Source organism: Lonchura striata, chromosome 2, assembly GCF_050655825.1.
Source record: "Lonchura striata isolate lonStrDom1 chromosome 2, ASM5065582v1, whole genome shotgun sequence".
Classification (NCBI taxonomy): Eukaryota; Metazoa; Chordata; class Aves; order Passeriformes; family Estrildidae; genus Lonchura; species Lonchura striata.
The window spans coordinates 41,414,104-41,436,702 of record NC_140704.1 but is presented as its reverse complement, the minus strand read 5'-3'; the positions used below and the strand labels follow the sequence as shown (position 1 = coordinate 41,436,702).

The following is a 22,599-nucleotide window of genomic DNA, read 5'->3' as shown; positions in this document are numbered from 1 at the left end:
CTTCCCTTGCATATATGTGTGTCTTTTGCTTTACTTTATTGATCCGTCTTTATCTCAACTCATAAATTTTCTCATTTTCGCTCTTCTGATTTTCTCCCCCATCCCAGTGGGGGGGAATGAACATGTGACTAAGTTGCTGACTGAGGTTGCACCACAACAGCATGCATCCCTGGTCATTTGGGTTGAGTAGTTGAAAGTAATGAAGTGGGTGGACAGATGCATCCATCATTTGTATAAAATTGGCCACAGAAACAGTACTTTTAATTATGCTGGCTTTATGAGCTGCCAAATTCAGAAGAGACTTTTGAGCGGAATTGCTTTTGGATTCTACCAACTAGTGGAGATCAGTTCTCCACTAGCTACACTGGGACTGAGAACATCTAGCTCACATGTAGAACCTGATCTTTAGGTGTCTTAATCTAGAGGTAAGTCCTAACTTTTTACTAAGCATCAAATGGGGCTTTTTGATCTTTGTGTGCAAACACTAACAAGATGATACAGTAAATTCCACATTAGAGCTCTTTATCTTGGATGGAAACCACCCTGGCCTAAGGATAAAACAATCCCACTCACATGGCTAGGTTAGACATCTCTGAAAATTTTTGGTAGACTAGGTTTTCTCCAGCTGGCCTTATGCCAATTGCCCATGGATGGTCTGTATCACTCCAGTTTTAGGGATCACCAAAATGGGAGTACAGGCATGTCCTTTTGTGTGGAAAAAAACCCACAAAAACCCAACTGAAAACCATCACCCCAATAATCTTTTGAAAGTCTTCTGCTAATTACACTTGTATTTTAGGTCTTGATCAAAAGAAGACAGTTTCAGTGGCTAGGTACCAAGTAATTCTGAGTTTATAATAGTGCAATAGTATCACAGTTTCTTCCTTGGGAACCAAGTTTTCCAAAAAGGTTTCCTACCCGCATATTTAAAAAGGCCCTCAAACATAGCACCTGAGCTCTGATAAATCATAGCCTGAGGTGGTCTAGTTGGAAAATGAGAAGCCACTGAAGAAGGAAAATGCTGAAATTTCACTCTCCATAGGGATTACCAATTTCATTAGCCTCGGTGAAAACCACATTTCACTAAATTTAGAGCTGCAGCAGAGCTCAATACAGATAATGCATTTAATGTATGCTTTGGGCAGTGAAGTTGAAACTATTTTCAAGTAATTTTCTTCAGTGTTGGATGCAGCTACCCTGTAAGTTTCCTGATAAATTAGAATTTTTCTTTCTCAAAACAGTAAGTGACACTGTTCCAAAGCATCTAACATTTTCTGTGTTGGTGAAGGTGTATCATCATTTCCCACAGAGTCATGTTTTATCACCACCTGGTAATATGGTGTCACAGTATGATAGGACATGCAATTTAAAGATATGTTTTTTTCCCAATTCTGTAGTCATGTCAAACACTGCTGGATAATGTAGAGGCTTTCCCCACCCCCCCCCTTTTTTTTTCACACATGAATCTTAACTCTACCAAATTAAAGACAGTTCAGGTTTGGTGGGGAGGCAAAAAGCTCCAGTGTATTCTCCTTAGAAAAATGAAAATTCAGAGATGGTATATTTATACAAGGCAATAGAAGTATGCAAATAAGAAAAGTGATTATATGGGAGACAAAGGAAATTCTATGGCAAATATGTTTTTTTTTTTCATAATATTCTTAACTGTGGAAGAATGCCACTGTATTTTACTGTATTATGGCCAGACACCAGACATTTATCTAATTTTTCATAGCATCAACTGTTCAGTTTTCTGCCCTGAAGTCTTTAAAAATTACCTTTGACAGTGCACAAGTAAACTCAATTATGTAGTAAATATAGACTTTTCAATAGTTAAAGCGATGTGACTTCATGGCCCATGACTATGTCTCTCAGTGACAACAGTGATCAAACGATACTAAAATGAAACAGAAGTTTACTTGGATGTTTATGTTGGTTCTGGAGAGATTATTTTTAGCAATAAGCTTTATTTTTATAATAAATTTATATTTCTTCCAGATTAAATCTGCAATTTTCTAGGACAAAAATTTTATTCTTGTAATAGGTTTTTGGCTATACATTTTAGTCAAATTGTCTAGGTGGTAGTTTACCAATATTTAAGAATTTGGAGATCTTAAACAATTCTTTGATGCAGAGGACCATCTGCTATTAGAAAGAAGATGTTATATGTCCCATCCATGTTGGATAGCCATCGTATGTGCTCTTTATTTCAAAACAGAGTAAGTGCAAATACTTGTACAGGCTTAAGACATAGGGGAGCCTGGCCAGGTAGAATTAAATATGTGATGATAGAATTAATACAAGGTGATAGAATTAATGTCTTGTGAAAAGACAACTGTTTTCAAAGTTATGTGCTATGTTCTACATGGCTGAGTAGTAACTAAACCCTTCAAGCTCCTTGCACACCATTTCTCTAAAGGGCATGTGTCTTATGGGGATTTTTAACAGGCTTGCTGTTCTCAGCAGGGACTTGAGTTACTTGGGACTGGGACTGGAACAACAGCAAATTGCAGTCTTTCCCACATTACTAAACAGGCAGGAGTATTGCAGGTATTGCATATAATAGAGCTCTACTATAGAAAAGATGAACTGATTACTGAATTTTGCTTTATTTCTAGTGTGCAATTTATTTTGAAAGGCTCAAGGGTGGCTGGAATGAAAGACCTCAACAATAAATGGTTTTGTCCTTGTTGTTCATTTAAACAGAAGGATCATCTGAAAATTGCACTGCTAGGGTACCTATCATTTTTTCCAGCTTTTTCACTTTTTTTCCCTTTGAAGGGAAGTGAAGGAAGTGGCAGCTAAATTGTATTAAAAGAATTCCATGAAACATAACATACTTAGCAGCAGTAAGGGAATCTGTGGTCAAACTTGGAACAGATGATACAGATAAACATTCATGAATAGTTCTGTCTCAGACTCTAATTTATGGTTCACAGTAGTTCTGAACCAAATAAGCAACAACTGAGGCACTGTTTCATATTAAAATCCAGACTAAATCCAGAGAGATGAATTTTAGGCGTGAAGTCTGACTCTAGGGATGGTGAAGAGCTGTCTAAGAGCGAGTAGGTTTTTAGGGTGACACATGTAATCACCATTTCCATGAGGCCTAAACACTGAGGAGTGCAGAGGCTTACTACTGAGAATTATTTGGCTTTTTTCAAACTTGATTTAGTGGCTGAAAAAGTGTTTTCCAGATAATTGCTGAAACTGAGCCAATGCAGTGTCTACTGTGACCTCCATATGGTAGATTATAGACTCTACTAGCAAAGGCATTCCTTAAATGATTTTTGGAAGAGGAGCTCTGTATTCTGCTTTGGTGAATTGCACAGCAGAGAGTTTTTCTTGCATTCCTTGACCTCTGTAGAAGAGTAATGACATAATGGAAAGAAATACACTTCTGGAAATAAACAGATGAAACACAACTGTCTTCCTTTTGTAGAGAGCCTAATAGTGCCTTTTCTTGTATAGCAGATGTAGGGGAAAAAAAACCAAACAGTCTGCAGGGTTGGGAATTACCTGTTGCCTACTAAATTTCCTAATAGCTTCAGTTAGGTGCTTCTTTTTTTTGTCCCTAGGTTGTGGGGGAATGTTACTCATTGTGCAACAGGTGCACATTACCCACTAGAGGTAACTATGTAGTGCAGTGTAGGGTTGTCTGTGGTCTTCTTCCACAGGTGGTTGATAGGTCAGCTAAATGTTAATGAACTGTCTTCACCTCTGGATCTAGGCCCTCCCAATTGCACAAACGTTCCACATGCTGTCCTGTCAGACTATACTTTCTTCAAGGTTTTACAGATCCTTATTGTCTCTTCACTGCTTCCTTTCAGTCAATCTGCTTACCTTTACCATTCTCTTTATTACTCTGGTATGGAACTTACTGCAGGTGTGAGCTTGGAAGGATGAGGACAAGGAAATGAATCTTCTTGTCAGGAAGAGAAACACTTTGGGCATGCTTATACCTCTTTTTTGGTTCCTCAGAGGCATCTCCACTTGGATAAAAGCTTTAGTTTTTAATTCCCTGCTGAAAGGGACTATAAAATGCAGCTTTCACAAAGTGCTGTGTGGTGCAGGTGAGATGAAGAGCCAAGTGGTATTACTATTAGAAGAGATAGTTAACTACCCTTCTTCAAAAACAACATTTGTCATTCTTCTGTGTAATGGACTTGTTTGTGCCTCTTGAGAAAGAGGCAGTAGCTAATAACCTACCATCTTTCCTAGGAAGCCAGTTAAAAGAATTGTTTTCAGCATCTCTCGGAGTGCAGTTGACTACAAATTAGTATATTTCTTCCCTGAAATGGATGTATTTTCTATTATTATTCTGTTACACCAGAGCCTGTCTGCCACTTGCTGCGATACTGCTAATATTGTGGCACCTTCATTCCACAGCTCTCTGGAAGCAGTTACCACTTGTCTACAGTGTTAAGATGAATAAAAGAGAAAGCCTTTAATATGGTGTCTAATGATAATAATCACCAGAATATTTTTCTTCAAAGGCTTTTTTTTTTGCTAGCTTCGCCAGCAATTTTTTATTCAAACTCACTTTTATTTATTAATAAAAAGCAGAAATAAGTGAAGACAGCTGAAGATTATAATTGTTGCAAGGATATAGTGGTGACATAACAGTATTTTTTCCAGAAAAATAATGAATGAGAAATGAGATTGGTAAGGGTTTGCAGGTAAGCTTGCTGCCTCTTGAAATGTTCTATTCTTTTCTTTGCCAATAGTGCTGACTGTGTTGGTTGATTCTGAAGGCAAGATGTGACTAAAATGGGCAAGAACTCATTTCTGATTGCTTTCCCAACTCCAAAGAAGAAAACAGAAGAAAGGAAAAGAACAGGGGCCAGACCTACAGTCTAGCTAATTTTAAATAATCTCATCTGTTTAATACATGGAAGAAATATTTTGTAGATGGTATAACCTACTGGTGTTGCCTTTTTGTTGTTGTTCATTTTTGTTTGCTTTTAATTACAACAAACTCAAATACCCCAAAACCTTGGACAATAACAAACCTGTGTCACAAAACTTTCTCTTTTCCAAACAGTTTTGAATGCAAGGTCTTGAGTATTTAATAGGATCCTCATAATAAGGCCTTGGAATTATTTGTGAAACGCATCCTTAATCACAGAATGAGTTGAGTTGGAAGGGACCCACAAGGATCATGAAGTGTTACTCCCGGCCTAATACAGCATCATCCCCAAGAACAACACCATGTGCCTGAGAGCGTTGTCCAAACTCTTCTTCAGTTCTCCCAGTCTGGTGCTGTGACCACTTCCCTGAGGAGCCTGTTCAGTGCCCAACCACCCTTTGGGTGAGAAACCTTTTCCAAATATCCAATCCCAACCTCCCCTGGCACAACTTCAGGCCATGAAGAAAAGCAACAAGCTAAGAAAGGATAAATGTGTGTGTAACAGTTATTAGAGCAAGTAGAGCCATATTTGGCCATTTGAACTTCTTATTAGATACTTTATGCAATTTAGCAGGTAGATACAAAGATATTACAGCTGTTAATAGCTTGTGGGTGTACCTACAAATTTCATGTGAGCTGCATGGCCCCAGAATTCTTTGAAACCTTGAAATTGTATGTCTTTGTTACAAGCTGCAGCAGGACTGAGTGGGCCTCAAAAGATGAGTTAATTTTGCTGACCTCCATGATAAGATTCATTCTGAGTGCAAATCAGTGTCCTGCAGCACATCCCTGAATAAAGCTTATTTGTTCTCAAAAATACACGGGGTTTCTCTGCTAGATGCACTAATTGTGTTGCTGTAGAGCTGACCCTTGAGTAGGCTTTTGCAGGGAAGTGCTGTGAAGAAGTGACAAATTCAGCTTGAGTCTGAGCTTTAGGCTATTGCTACACAGTTATTATGTTATTAGTTAGCTGACAACTTATTCTCTCACCAAGCTATAAGTAAAACAGTAATTTTGAAGTTTATAGTTTCTTAAACCTTCTGATTCCTCACATCATAATTTTTTTGGCATTCTATTTTATCTCTTCTGTTCAATAATGTCCTCTTCTGTAATGTCATTGTTCTGTGCTTTGCTTGTTCTCTTTGCTCTAGCTGTGCTCAACAAACCCCTTACCATGACAGTTCATATTAATGTTAAAAACTGACTTCCAAAACTCTGGTTTAAAACACACTATTTATTACAAAAGTTTTTGCATAGTTTACTATTTAGAAATCAATTTCCCAATAGTGTTATGGACATTCCAGAAGACAAATAAAGAAGGTCTATTCATTGAGCTGATGTGTAGGTACACAGTTTGTGGTAATTGGGAGTGAGGCTGTGGCCAAGCCTCATGCCTAATGGGCTACAGCTGTGAAAAGCAGGTGAACAGTATTGAAAGCAATGAGACATGGAGAGCCAAGGTGCACTGACCAGTCACCAGAGGGAACAGAGGGAACAGAAGGCACACAGGTGCAACGCATGTAAGGTGAGGGGTATAAAAAGTTGTGCCAAAGGATGAGAAGGGTAGGCTCTTGTAGCCTTCTGAAGTGATGTGGTGTTACCATGTATGGGCAGATGCCTGAAGTCTTCTCATGTTTTACTCTGTATAGGTGGGTGCTTAAAGCCTTCTGAAACTGTGTGGTGATGTTCTGTATATCATTGCTGTCTCAACTGTGGTGTGTGCTGCAACACTGATGGACACCAAAATCAGTAAGAAAAAAAAAATTGTCTGTCTGATTGAATATATATGGATGTTGATAGTATTTACCTGCTTAAAACTGCTCATACTCCTTTACTCTCATGACAAAACACTGTGATCAGAATCAGAGATGATGGAGTTCTGTTGCAAAACATTTATTTCTTTTTGAAGAACAACTGTTCCTTTTTAAAAAAAATCTGTATGAACAGAACACATTTTAGGATTATGCTAAACAAACAACCCCGAGTTCCCTGTGAATTTAAATTTTTCCTCTAGTAATTCACAGGTTGAATGTTTGCTCATTCAAGCTGTGCATCTTTGTCTTCCATTGATTGCCTAGTGATGGGCTAAGTGAAGTCAGTGTGTGTTATGCCTACTCAGTGTAGAACATGTATGTCCCTGTGAAAAACATAAAACATGTCTGTTCTTTACATTCTGTCCAGTTCACATGAGGTGTCCTGCAAGATGTGCCGCTGCTGAATATGGTGCATAGTAGATCATTCTTTCAGAATATATACTTTGAACTGTGTTCCAAAACTTCCTGTTTTTATTATGTTTCTAATTGACTTGCTATCTCAAAGCCCAAATGTCTTAAATGTCCTTTTTACTATTTAGACAATTTGGCTGCTTGGTATTAGGTATCTATAATTGAAACACTTGACATGTATATGCTTGCTGGAGTTGCACAAATGCAAGTAATTCAACATTTTAAAATAATTTAGCAGTGATAAAATTGGATAGATCGACAATAAGTTATGATATGTATAGATTTCATGTTTCAGACTTCATGCTGGTGCTCTTTTATTGCCAAGATGTTTGTCCCTACATAGCTATCATTTTAGCAAACACCTCTTGAATTGTATAAGCTCTTGGGCAGGAGAGCTAAGCTGGCAGAAAGAATGGAAATATTTGCATCAATATCTATATTTATAAAATTTTTACTGTTGGAACTGAGAAGTTTTCACATTTGTTTATGTTGGAGACCTGTAAAAAGTTTCTCTCTCCTGGGAGAGGGAAATAGTACCAGGTCATTACTGCCCTTCACAGAAACACTGCAGGGAAATACTTCCAATACTTCTTGACTCAAGCTCTAAAAGCAGTTTTGTACAAATAGGCAGTCTGGTCATGTATCTCCAGTAAATTAAAATCCCAGAAAAATACTAGAAAATAGAAAATGCAAGTATGCAGTGTGCAGTGCACATTTCAGTGTGTCCTTAGTTATAATTTTTTTATTAACTGAGGTGTAATCCAAGTGAGTTTTATATAGGGCATATGAAATGAGATGAATAAAGGTCTGCTCTTGGAAGCTGTTATTAATCAATCAATTAACTGAGAAAAATTTCTAGAATTCTCATCTTCCTACCTCAGATATACTGAATTAAAGTGTGACACTCAGGCAGTTAAATTTTCTCCTTGAAATATATACCTTGATAGAGTGTTTGAACATCTGTATGCATTTTGAGGTGAACAGATGTGGCCACATCTTCTGCAGTGTGAAGTAAGGAAACATGCTATGTCTCTTCTCCTGGAAAAATACAATATGCCCTCACATAGATACTAATTTTTAAGTAAGATTGAACATATTTAGATGAATGAAAAACAGCTGGATTTTCTTAAAGGCAATATAGTCTTCATTTTGTAATTGGTGCTGTATCATATATTTATAGCTGTTTGTTTAATTTTTAAAAGTAAAATGAATCTTTAATTGCTGGCTTACAGAGAGGAACATAATGCTTTAAGCACAAGGTCTAAAATGCCATATTATTTCAGACTGGCCTGAATTATTAGGGGATGTTTCTAGATTAATAACTAAGAGCCCTGCACAGTTGAGAATGCATTTTCATGGTCATGTTTTAATGCTCTATCAAAATATTGTGATACATTTTTCTATGTTTAGCTGCTTGAGTCAAACACTAGAGGAAGAGCTTAGAGTTTATTTTTAGTAAGTCATATGTTTTAGAACATCTCTATATGCATTTCAATTTAGAAATAGTAATGCATAAATATTTAACCTAAAGTAATTTTAAATGTGCCTTTTATCCTTTTCTTGGTGATACCATCATAGTCTATGATCAAAGAGTAAATTTCAATATGCTAAAGGTTCTTCTATCAGCATAATATACTGCTTTATCAAGCACAGTCTTCTTGGGTGTCCCAGATGGTTGACAAGGTTCAAGTGAGATAAGATCAGATCTAAAAAGACAGTGAAGGATTCAAGTAAAGCTCATCAGTTCTCAAATATGTTTATTTTATCTGTGTATTTTTGTATTATACATGCTACATGAGCATGAAGTTTAAAAAGTTTAGTTTCCTAATAAGTAAATAAAGTTGTGAGAGCTAATACTTTAAATTGGCTTGTTTGGAAGGAATTCTCTTTAACATAGTTTCAGTCTTGCTTAAGTGAGTACCTAAATATAAGGTATTTTCCAGCCAAGCTGGAAAAGACAGATTTGTTGGGCTAACAGCTGCCACCACTACTGATAAGTGCTCAGCATCTTACTTCTCTAGCTGCTGTTAAATAACGTACAATTCCTTAGGCTGGGAAAGTAAATAAAGATAACTGAGTGCAGTAATCTGTGTGAAACCAGGAGGAAGAACATGGGTTGCAGGAAGATCTGAAAGACAACACATAAGCTAATCTGCATGCATGTGGCTTTGCTGTTAATTGCAGCCTCAGCATCTGTGTAAATAGCTTGTTAAAAAGCCAGGTGGGTGTTATAAACATGGAGTCTTCTAGTACTATTGTCCAGTACACGGTGCAGAAATGTGTCAGCAGCAATAATTGCCCAGAGACACACACCTTCCCCTTCAAATATTATTGAATGGAAAACAAAACTAGGAATAAACAGGTGGTCTGGGGAGACTTAAAAAAATGTAATGCTGGATTTCCAGACAAAATAACCTACACAAACAAGGAAGCAGTTAAAAACATAGTTGAGCATGTGCACAAAGGAATAAAGATGAAAAATGATAGTAAAGGTTTTCTTTGCTATCTTTCTGGGAAAAAAATGGAAGAGAAGCAAATAAGATGCTGTTGTGTCTGAAATACTGGGAAGACATAAAAGTGCTTTTTGAGTAATGTGACCCCACAGAAGGAGATCATGGACAAGAGGCTGGTTGTGCATCTTATTATTTTCTACTCAAAGCCAAGCAGAAGAGGAAATTATAACAAGAGCTGAGAAGTCTTGTAGACCAGAAACTCTGAAAATATTAAAGATTCCTTGTTAATGACAGATTTGTATGTAACAGACAAGGTTCTTATGGGAAAGACTGTCAGGAAACATATATTCTGGACAACAGCAACACTTCCACTAACCACAATTGTGGTATTCTCCTGGGAAAGTATCAAAGTTATGGTGGCTATAGGAAAAAAGCCCAAACCAGTCTACTGACTCACAATAAAGAAAGTGAGGAATTAGGAGACATTGAGGCTGATACAATGTTTAGGGCAGATATCAGAAAGCAGCATGAAAAGTAGAAAAAATAAGTGCCCAGTCTGTGGACAGGTATAAGGACTAGAAATACTTTTTATCCTAAAGCTGAAACTGCAGTCAGCAGCAGTACAGCTAATGAAAGAAGCCTCTTGAAGTGATTGCCATGTGTAAGTGATCCCCAAACTAATATAGATGTATATATGTATCCTTGTCAAAAAATGTTTGAAGATATGTTATTAGACTGGCAACCAATGGCAAACCATTCCAGCTGCCTTGTAATTCCAGCTGATAGCTGAGCCTGAAAAGTGGTTAGATTTAGGAAGAATGTCTACAAAGTGATCAAAGGTAATAAAACCTTTCCGAAGTCAGTGAAACGAGTACATATTGTCCATGAAAACCCACCCTCCTCCAATGATAAATTATTTTTTAGACTTTCCAGTAGTCCAATGGGATTGTACCTCCCACTGTTGAACAGCAATGAAGTCCTTGATGGAAAAGATAACTTAAAACTGTCTAGCAGCATGCAAATATATTTCAAGGAAATGGATACCTACAATGCAGAGTTGTTTTAGAAGTATATTCCCATGTTTACTGTATGAGACAATTAAATATTTTTAAACTCCCCATAGAAAGGAATTGCCAAACATACTAACTACATTTTCTGTTAGCTTTGGGCTGACCACAAGTAGCTTTTAGTATCTGTCTGTCTTCAGAGGAATTCTAATGTCAATTGAAACAAGCACAAGATTAGGTCCTAAGAGCAGTACTTATGCCATTCTTGAAGGTAAATGAGACATCAAGAAATGAGCAACACATAATTGGAAGGTGCAACAAGTTATGAGTGAATACTGTGGAACGTATATCACTGAAAACATGGTCAAGGAGAAGGTGAGAGTAATTGAGCTCTGTAGATTTCTAGGAAATATTTTTCAGGCTTTGAGATGCTATTAGGAATATGTAAGGTTGATGTATAAGGAGAGGAGGCAATGAGGATTAATAACTGTCTTCCTAGGTGCTATGTGCTCTTACAAATAGCCTTTGATACAGGTTTTGATACGTAGCAGTCCAGTGTCATGTGTCCAAAAACAAACATTTCAAGAATAAAAAAAGGTACTATAGCCAAAGTATTTGCCCAAAGCTCTTGTTCTGCTGAAAGGCAAGGATTCTGTGGTTACTAAAGGTATTAGCTTACAGAAGTTGTTAGCATCAAGAGAGACAAAAAATTTGCTTTAAGAAGGAGTTGTGGACCAAGCTTTTTGCAAACAAAGGTTTCCAGCAGCTCACCTGTATGTACCAGCACTACGAGCATCCCATCAGAAAAACTGCATTCCAAATTGAGTGTTGTGTAGACTGCAGAACTATGTAGTGTAGAGCAAGAGTCACTGTTAGTAGCTGACACTGAACTGGCTTTCCTGAACACAATGTACACATCTCTGTGAGGTGGATTCCAGCAATGAATTATACTATATGTTGTATTTGCTTCTTTTCTTGAGATGTGTATGTGCTCTCTCCACATAATTCTATACTCTAAGTGGGGATTAAGGAATAGAAGAGTTTATACTCTGGCATTGACCAGATTGTGAGGACCATGTAATGTGTGAAACTTTCTTACACAAGACGATGGGTGTGCTGGGTGGTGGGGACATTTTTTTTATAGACAATTGAGTCATAATCATAGGAATTGGCATGAAATGGACAGCAGTTCATATATGGAATGGGAGACATCACTAGGTCTGGTCAGAGCTGCCTGCTTGTCAGACGTGAATATCTAATTGAGGGCATGTGTATTACAGGATGACGAATTCAAAGACAATATGTGATACAGTTTTTACCCATCTCAGTTCTGACAGAAGGTGAGAATAGATTTTACTTCTGCTAACAGTCACCCATAAGACACATTTCTGGGAAGTGCCTGATGAGGGACATGCAGGCTCTGCCTTGCGAGAGCCAGGAAGGGCTGTTTTGCAAAGTATGTGTTTGGCCTGAGATTACTGTATTCACACAATAGTCCACACTGTGCCACAGCTGGATTTAACTAAATTGGCATCAAAAGGACTTGGAGCATAATGGCACCTTCTTCATGGGTAGCATCAAATGATGGTACAGTGCAGTTGGTGTGCCTGTACAAACAGGCAGAATACTGTTGATTTAATGAAAAACAGAAAGGAAGGCAGGAAAAGATCCTAACAGATAAGCAAGAGAATCCATGGGAGCAGATAAGAGAATACAAAGTAAACACAGAACAATGAAATGGGTGAGTGAAGGTTGTCTTGCTGTGCCCAGATGGTCAGCTTTGTATTAATGCAAAACAATGGCATAGGGCAGCAGTACAAGATATGGTGGGATCCTAAATATTTGTGTAACAAATAAAATTGAAGAAAACCCAGGATTTTGGAGTAAATATTAGGAAAAAGCTGTGCTAACATAGGAGAGACAGAATAAATTAGTAAGAGCAAAATGGAGAGAACACCATGGTACAGAATGCAGAGAGCTACTGTTTGGAAGCCTCTAGTCAAACAGCAGCTGATAAAGTAAGAAAAGATTAGTGGACAGTGGAAAAAAATTATTAGATGTTCTTGTTCAGCCTGAGAAATCCTAAATGATCGGCAGCTATATTCAGAGAAAATACTATACTCTTACTGTGGCCTTCCTGTTGAAAACACTTGATAAGGGGAAAAAAAAGAAAATATCCTGAAATAAATCAAATGTATTATAGACCTCTTACATGAAACAATAGTAACTTTCCATTTGGACTATTAATTCAGTTTGGTCACTTAATTTCACTTAGGCCAGAAATAAAACAGGAGATAGAGAATAGTAATGAGAAGCATCAGAGGCATGGATAGAGTTCCATACATGCAGAGATTAAAAAGATTAGGGTATTTACTTAACAACAGAGATGAATAAGAGGTGAAATGAAAGAGGTATAAATTATTAATGGTTTAGAGAAGGTCAAGGAGGTGCACCGATTTAACTGTCTCAGAACACAAGGACAAAGGGTTCACAGTAAAATCACAGCCTTTCAGTTTTAAACTGATAGCAGAAAATCCTTTTTACACAAATGTGGCATCACTCCCTCAAGATCTGAGGCAGTGAACCTCATTAAATTAATAAAAGGGGCAGAAAAAAATGAGCAACATTTCTTACTAACTTGGTTAATCATCCAATAACATTTGATCTGAATATTTAAGAATCTTTAATGTATTGATCATTACAAAATGCTTCTAATGCAGAAAAGTATTATCATACCACTAATTGAGTGAACAACGTTGGCGCTGCAGCAACAGTAGATAATTTGCCTTGGATCACAGACATAATCTCCTGTAGTGCAAAACTGAATTTCCAATTGGCACTTTAATGTGTGGACAATCCTTTTTTTTTTTCCCATTATTTATTGATGTTGGTGATACACAGTTGTTCTGATACAGCTGGCTGCACAGCTTCTTATGAAATCACTTGGGTTATGTGTCATGGTGCTTTCCATAGTCATGTGTCCATCACTTAATGGACTGACCAGAGGATTTGCACTTAAATTTGATTAGTTTTCCTGGAACTGGGCTTACTAAACATGCCCAAATCAATGAGGTTGGGTATACCTGCAAGAAGTGGTGCTTCCCTGAAGCAATGGAAATATTGCATTTTCCGTGCAGCATATGTTTGTCCATATCTATCAAGGAAAGTTTTGGCTGTTTTTCAGTGCCATCTCCCAAATCATTGCTTTAGTCCAGTCCCTGCTGTTTGCTTTCACAGAAGCCTTTCACTGACATTTTGTCATTTTTCTCTAACTACCATGTACTGGGTTGATGGAAAAGAAGACTGGGCATAGAGCTATTCAGGTGGCTGGCAGCTCCCTCCTCATTTGTGCTTCAGGAAAAATAAGAGAAGACAGTTGACAGACTTGGTTGTTTTGACAGGTCATATATAGTCCATGTTTCTAGATGAGTATTGCCAGTTAGTTGTGATGCTTAGTGCATGACAGCAGTAATGTAGCTTGTATAAGAAATATTCAAAGAATGGCTATTATCTGGAATCTAAATTTTCAGTTTGTAATCTAACTTCTATCTACCAGAGGTGAGGAAGGAACTTTATGCATCAGTATGGTATCAAGCAGCTCCTTACTAAGAAACAGAGTTTAAACTCTTGCATGAATTATCTGCCTGTGGCTACTGTGGAGGACACGATAACAGATAACAGATTCAACAAACTGTTACTTTGATTGAATACAAAAAAAAAAAAAGTAGAAACCAGTAAAAATGCAGCAGTGAGCTATTTCGAAGTTAATGGTTCTTCCTTTAAGTATAAAATGGTACAATGCACCCCTTAAAGTGGCATGAAATGCAAACCATGCAGAGTTATTTTGTTAATATATATTCTATGTCTAATCTTGGTTCTGCATGAATGTGTAAATATAAATGCAAAGCTTTTCTGAAAAAGCCTGTTAGGATATCTGTGCTCTACTGAGACAAAAAAAAACCCAAAAAACGAACGAACAAAAAAACCCACACCAAAAATCCCAAAACTGTGTAAAAAAGCAGCAAAGCAAAATCATATCACAAGATTTTTGTGTTAAGTTCAGAACTGTCATTTTGCTTCCAATAGACAGACTAACAAAGGCTGCCAATTCAGCCCAACGAAAAAGGATTGGCCAAAACCTGTAACTTCAGGTTCTGAACTGTGCTATTACACCAACCATAATCTTGTTTCCTAGTAGTCTCTTTTTCTAGTAGCCTCTCTCCACTTGATCTTCATTTATTTAATGGCACTACAGAATTTCACTGGTTACCAATGACAAATAATGACACACATGGTTCTGTGTCCCCAGAAAATACCTCAAAAATACATCCTGATTTTGCCTTCATTCTTGTCACAGGCTGGGGGTCTATTCAGCTGAATGTCTGAAATTGCATCACATGCAGTGGGAGTTTGTACTGTACTTATACATTTATCCTCAGATAAATGGTGGTGCAACAGAAGAAGGATATTCTATTTTTCTAGTAAATCTGTGCCTCATAGCCAAGATAGATCCTTTTCTTCAGTTATTTTTCACTAGTAATTTCCTAAATTTCTGGCAAAAACACTTGCAATTAGGTCCTCATGTAAATAGTGTTTTAGTCCAAGTTCTTCTTTCCATTACTCCTGTCCTCAGATCATTCCAATTTTAATCTGCAGTGACATAATTTTGTTTTGTATTGACAATGTCTCTTTGTTTGAGTCATCATACCACTTATTTATATGCCATGATCATGAAAGAAAATTTTAAAACAACTCACCCCAGAACTGATCCTTGAGTAAGTACTATTAAGCTCCTTCCACTGTCAAAGTGCCCCTTTCAAACTGTCAGCTACCCAACACTCTATTTCTATTTTTCCTTTCCATCTAACAGTTCCTCTTTTACCTCTTTCTTCTCTAGCATTATTTATTAACTTCCCACATAGCCCTGTATCAGCTATTTTACTGTAGGCTGGACAGAGGACATCTAAGGATTTTCTTTTAAAGCCAACTCTCTTTAAAAAAAGACTTATCCACCAAGGCTGGACTTATACACCCCTGAATTAATTTTGTATTTATTTCTGTCTATAAGCATAATCTGTTTGAAAGCACTGTGTTCTACTGAGGTCCAAACAGTGCAGTAACTGGACCACTTTTTCTGTTTCACTGCTCCATAAACACAATAAATGCTGTTACCTGTTCATATGACAACTTGAGACATTTATTAAAAGTATTTTCATGTGAATGCATATGCTAAGGCTTTCAGAATACCAGCTTGGAAATTGGTAAATGCTGTAGAAAACCCCCTGAGTTTTATTTCTACCTCCTCTGTGGTCAGTACCATCTCACACTTGCATTCCCAATATCCAGCTTTCCCTCCAGGAAAAATTCAATGCCCTTTCTGTGGCCTGAGGAAGCATTAATTTAGTTTTGGATCTATTCATCTTCTTTTTCACCCTACATCACAAATCAGGGAAGCTGCTAGACTTGGGGACTTTCAAGGCTGTTCCAAAGGATTCACCCCACTGGTGCATTCTCTCATATGGTAATTTTGAGAGCATTTCAGCCAGTTTCTTTGTAATTGAAAACTTGGAAGAAAATCTTTGCCCCAGGAATAACTTCCAATAATTCAAGCCAACACACTTTAGCTTTTTGTCAAAACCTCTTTGGTGCTCAGTGCATATACATATATAAATAAAATTAATTCCTCAATTCCTATGAGTCTTAGCCAGAGGCCTCCTGATTTTAATTTTTTTTTTTTAATACTTTGTTGTTTAATACTTTTTTTTTAATACTTTGTTGTGGTGGGGTGTTTTTTCAAAGATATGCTTAACCTACTTTTTTTTAAAATCCCATGTAGACAGTAGACAGCCATATCTACTGTCTTGAGCAATGCTTTAGCTGCTAGCACACCTAAGCACTTTTGCTTATTCTTGTCTTGGCCTCTTCCACTGAGCTCTGAGTCAAACTTTCCTTTATGTTGTTTTCTGTTGTATTCTACTACTGAAGTGTTGTCTGTGGTTTCTTGTGTTTTTTAAGTGTTTAATTTCTGTCCTGCAAGTTCTTTGTGGTCTGAAATTGATGTGTGGATAAGAGCAGCTTCCTGCATTGCTAAAAGGACTGAGCTGGGGGACTGGCTTGTCATGGCAGGATTTTAGCTCATCAGGCTCAAACTCTGCTTTTACAAGCCCCATTCTAGTTTTATGAGTTCAATATTCCCATTAAAATAAGCAGTTCAAAGAAAGGTAAACCATCAGAATCTTAATCGTCTTGGCTGCCTTTGCATTAGCCCTCTAGCACTGCTAGTACCTTGAATGCTGCACCCTTCTATCACCAGAATTGATGCATAAAATTTTTCCTACCATCTGCAATATGCATACACATCTCTTGTTAGCAGAAGCAGATCACCTTAGCAGAAAAAACTGGATTGTTTTATTTGACTTGTGTCATGGTTTGACACGGAAAAAGAATTTTTTCCAGAAGGAAGAGGTCAATTTGGATATTGACCAATTGAAGGTGGACACGCCTCTGAGAACACAGAGGAGATAAAAGCAGAATTCCCAGGAGAACTCGCTCTCTTTGGTTCCGCTCAGCTGCAGTGCAGCCTCTCCCCTGCCCGGCCGTGGCTGGGTGGGGAGGGGGAGGCCCATGGCCTGACTGAGGTGGGCCAAGGGTGGAGGGACGGGAACCAGGCTGGCCCCTGCAAATGGAAGGGTGGAGAAATCTGTGATGTCTCTGTTTCCCCCCCAGAGTCTCTCTCTTGAGATCAGCAGTTCATCGCAAGGAAGAAGAGCGATGGGGGGGCTGCAAGGTGCCCAGCTGCTTGTGGGAGTTGGAGAATCTGGGTAGAGAGCCAGCCAGGGAGTTGGGACTTTTAACCCTTCCTGAGAAATGAAAGCTTTGTGAAATTTTTCCCCTCCTGGGTTTGAAAGAGAGGAAGAGAAACAGCTTGGACCCTGAGATGTTGGAAGGAGAAATTCTAGATGGCAGGAGATGAGGAGTGGCTTTTTTCCTTGTTGGCCACAAACTGAACCAATTTTTCTCCTCCAAGAGAGACTGTATTTTAGGAGGATGCCAGTGAGCCAAGAAACCTGCTTCAGCTGGGAAAAGACAGAAGTGGAGCGAACAGAGGAAAGTTAGGGGGTTTGTGGTGGTCCCCCTGTCCTCAAAGAAGGAAAAGAGAAGAAGATCTCTGTTCTTGGACCCTTGGCCCCAGGGAAAAATGGGGGGGGACTGTGGTCCCAAAAAATGAAAAACTGTTTTTTTCCCTCCTCTTGGCAGGGCATCCTTGAAAGGAAAAATCCTAAAAGCAGTCTGTCCATCCATGCATTGGTGGTGAGAGCACTGTGCATGGAAAAGAGAAGGGTCACCATGGCAAACTTTTTCTCCAGGCAGTGCCATGTGTGACATGGAAGCACAGGATGTGGCATCTGTGTTTCCTGGGGGGTCTGTGGCACAGGAGAGACTCTGTCTCCCTCGATGGACTGAGTATCGATTGTCTGGAGGGTGGAAACCTGATTGGGGTCCAGATTGTGTCTCGCTGTGGTTTGTTGGAGTTAGGTGATGGGAGGAGGAATGCTTTGCAAGGTTTTCATTTTGATCTTTGTGTGTGTGGTTTTTTCCCTTTCTTTTTTTCTTTTATAGTAGTAGCTTAATAAAGTTTTTTCCTGTTATTAAGCTTGGGCCTGCCTTGCTCTGTTCTTGATTGCATTTCACAGCGTTCAATTGAGAGATTGCATTTTCATGGGGGCATTGGCATTGTGCCAGTGTCAAACCATGACAACTTGCTGGCCTGGAGTTCATCTCTCTCAAAGATCATTCTTTGAGTGTGATTTAGCGCTTCCATGTTGTGCTAAAACCTCTGTTGGTGCACTGCCATGCATAGTGACATGGTGGCCAAAACAATAATGTGGGAAAAACTATAATGTTGCAGAATGTGAAGTGTTAAGTGTGAGGGGTACCTCATGGACCTGGAACATCACACAGCATAAAAACACAGATAAGATCTCCACCGAAATGACTAAATTTCTTTTGTACTCATGGGACTGACAGTTGTGAAAAAGATTAGATCTTAGATGATCAAATAGGCATTCACAGCAGGTGTATGAGCCTCATATTTGCCAACAGGAAGTCATGATGTGCAGACATTATGCAGGAACAAACATTTCTTTTGGATGTGATGACTAATTACTACAGGATTTGAAGTGAGTGTGGGTTTGTGTCGTGTGAGTATAAATTCAGCATCTCATGCAAGATTATCCATCAGATCTTTTGGATTTTGCTTTAGAAATGCAATGACCACTTATTGTGAGCAAAGATAAATGCCTGAACTATGTTTCAAAGGTTTGTTTCAAAAGAAATCATAAGTCTATAATGACTGCTTACTTGACAAATTTCCTGTTTCATTCTGAAAACAGATCCAGTGTTAAGCATCTACATGTTTTCATTTTGGTTCAGATTATGCTGCTCTTTTTTGTTTAGAGGTAGAGGGGGAAAAGAAGGAAATGTAGCTTTCAGCTAAAGTTTATACTGTAAAAGTTATTCTCATTTTGGGACCAATTCTTTATTGATGTGACTCATTAAGAGGACTCTTTTCACAAGTTGGGATTACTCACTCAAGTAAATGAACTAAAATGAAGGCATTATATTTTAAGATTAAATGATAAAAATCTATGAATTATACAGTTATAATAGAACCATTAACAATATTTAATTACAGTACAGATACCAGCCATAGCAGTAGTACATGGTAATACCTACTCATTCTTTTGCCTGCTCTTTCACTGTGAGATATTACGGAAGGATAATTTAAATCCTATTTTTAGATTTAGAATTATGCAGATAGAGAACAAGCAAAACTGGAGGTGCTGTATTCACAGTTCACATGTTATTTCAGGTGGTTTGAGTTAAAAATAAACACAGTAAAAAATAATTATGTCTTATGCTCAGAGGGGCAGTTTATGGGGCCCAGAGGGACTCAGGGTCAAATGCTGTGTGGTGTGCAGCCAGAACAGTCTCTGGACTCATTAAATGACATTACAGTCTTAACCTTTCCATCTCGGTGCCAAAAAAAGGATTAGGAGACCTATGATGGACCTTTAACATTGAGAAAGTTATGACAGATTCAGTATCTATTTTTCAGATCTGCAAGATTTGTTTGTCCATGCAGCCTACTCAAAAAACTGAGAGGTCTGGTTTGGGACCATAGTTGGCCAAATTAAGCACTGCTCCTAACTCTCCAGCTACAGACTATGTAATGCATACTGTGGATAGTTGATTACTGCTCAATATAGATTCCTAGGCAGGCTCCTAAGTCCTTTTTGTGCCCTGCTATCATATTCCCTAAAGTGTCTGTCTTTCCGTCTGTCTTGGGTAAATGTTTTATTAAGACTGTATTACAATACTATGGAAGAACCTTAAAATGAAAAATGGTATAGGAAAATACTACCTCTACAAGGGTGCTCAAGAATTTGGGTAATGATTATCTGATGAAACACTCTTTTGCAAAAAAGGGGTCACTTAGTAAAACTAGAACTTTCTGCAGAAATACACTCATTTTCATGAAGTGTCTGCTGGGTGAAAGCTTTCCAGGTGTAGAGACAAAGACTCAGCTCTCCCATCATCAGTTGATGGCACTTATCTGAGATATGAAAGACTAAGAGTTCAGGGGCATAAGCTGGTTTAATTATCAGCTCTATAGAACTGTAGGCTATAGTAAAAGCTCTATTACCTTAATTGGCAGGATGTTGATTGGGAAGTGCTTTTCCTTGCATGCTTCTCTTTCAGAATTCTGGCTTCTGAATATTGTGTAAATGAATGATGTTGTAAATTGTGCAGAAAAATGCTCAATTCTATGACATCTGAAGTAAAACACCTGATTTGTTCTTGTTTCTAAATACCACCTATTTCAGCTCTGATACAGAAGCTGTTTCCTGTTTTTCATTGTCTCATATGATTTCTCTCTAGTAGATTGTGTGGGCTTTGAATCTCAGATGATCCAAATTATTTTTCATTTGTGTTGAAATGAGAATATTCTTGCTTTGGCATTATCAAAAAGCTCATAAAAAGGAATACATTGAGATATTTGTTTAAGGTTTTTCTCAAAATATAAGAAAGGTCTTGCTGTCATAAGATGGAAAGCAGTTGGAATTTTTATAATAAACTGCTCTTTTGTGTGCAAGATTTAAAAAATCCCTGCCACTGCCTTGTATAAATCAAGGGTGTAACATTTATTAATATCTTCTGGATATACATGGTCATTTTTTCTGTGGAGGTGTCTTGATATGATTTGCCTTGACACTGTTCTGCTGAGGAATAAATAAGAGAACTGAGAAAACACAGGATGATGGAGAATCTGTACAGCATTTATAACACACAAAGGAAATAATTTAGAGTATTGAACTTCTAAAAGTGCACTTTGAATTGCTGTTTATTTTTAAAGATACAAATTCACCTCTTCCAATATGGGAAAATTAAAAAAATAAAATTAACCTCCCCTCTCATAGTTCCTGATACAGCCTTAACCAAACCATTTGTGAATTTCTACATTGGTAGTCTTTATATATCTACTTTCTAATTCCTTATTATCTGGCCATCAAAATATGTGCCTGGATCTGTTAAGGTACATCTAATTCTGACTGCAGTGCACTTCAGGATCTCTCTTTTTGGTTAGGTGAATGCCTAAAAATTATAGGAAAGGAATGTATGTGGGTGTGTTAATCTTCTACATGTGTTACTGAAATGAAGAATTGATATAAAGATTAACGGGCTGACGTTAGTGCAAATGAAAATTTGGTATAGCTTTTTAAAATACAGACCATTTTGGCTTTGGTTTATGAGATCTGTCAAAACTTTACATTATCCTTAAAACAAATCAAAACATTTCCCGCTGAATCATTCTAATATTACTTAGCTCTTTTGAAATACAAGGTAGCTACCTAAATACATGATCTATAGGGCTAGAAAGAACTGTGTGTTCACCACTGATGGTAGGTAAAACCATTCAACCAACAGCATCCAAATTGTCCTGGAATATTCAGTGTTCAGGCTGTGCCAAGCATCTCTTATTTTTCCCACTGTGTTTTGGACTGGTAATTGGGAAAAAAATACACAATCACGTGGCTCTAGTGTTGTTCTTGTTGCTTAGAAATACATGACATTTTGGAAATAACAGAATTGTAAATTTAAAGCTACTTCCACACAAATGTCACCTGAACAAGCAGTGATTCTTCAGCAACAGATTGGATTCACAAATGCCATTAGATTTAGGAGTCACATTGAAATGAAAATAAAATTCTTTGATTGTTAAATAAACTGTTAAGTTCAGTGTAATGGTAACAAACTGGTTAATAAATTAGATGTGCCTCATCCCTTATCCTATTTTAAAGATAAAAATGACTAACACCATGTCAAGCAAAGAATTTCACCTCTTTTTTTTTTTTTTTCTTTTATTTCTCTGTTTTTCTATTGAAGTATCTCATCATAATGCCAGTGAATGACTTTCTTTATGGTTCCTCTTAAGAGAAGCCAGTCAAGGATGTTGCTGATTGTGTTGCAGTGTTGCCCTGTGAGTACATTATCCCATTATTAGAAATATGGGATAAAATCTGATAACTTCTCACTTTGGGATGTAATGCTGTAGAATGGATCCAATCCTGCACTGACAACATTTAGTGCATGTAAACATTCACCTTCTTCCTCTCACTTCATTATCAGCCACATTTTTAAACATTTTTATCCAGGGGATTCTGCTCTGCATTTCTTCAAGGAATTAAGTCTTTCTGCACAACCCTGTTCACACTTGCCTGCAGTAATGAAAGCAGGTAAGAAAATGAAAATAAAATATTTTCAGAACTTTACCTTTTCATTTGTTCCATATTATATATGATAGGCGTTCCATTAGTCAGGTACTATATTGACAGGCTTATAACTTCTTTTGTTTGTCAATGTAAGGCACAAGGTGATCTATTTTCTGGATAGACAGTACTCCTGAATGGAATGCAATCCAGCAAGCAAGGCATCTGACTTTG

General features: G+C 37.6%; 1 long non-coding RNA gene across 1 annotated transcript in view; it reads left to right on the top strand.

Moving 5' to 3' along the window:
- Positions 1-345: 345 nt before the first annotated feature.
- Positions 346-22,599, top strand: part of LOC110468224 (uncharacterized) — a 128,410-nt gene continuing 106,156 nt past the window's right edge. The window contains exon 1 of the long non-coding RNA XR_014953262.1: positions 346-22,392. This is a non-coding gene — a long non-coding RNA (uncharacterized LOC110468224). The remainder of the gene's footprint in view (positions 22,393-22,599) is intronic.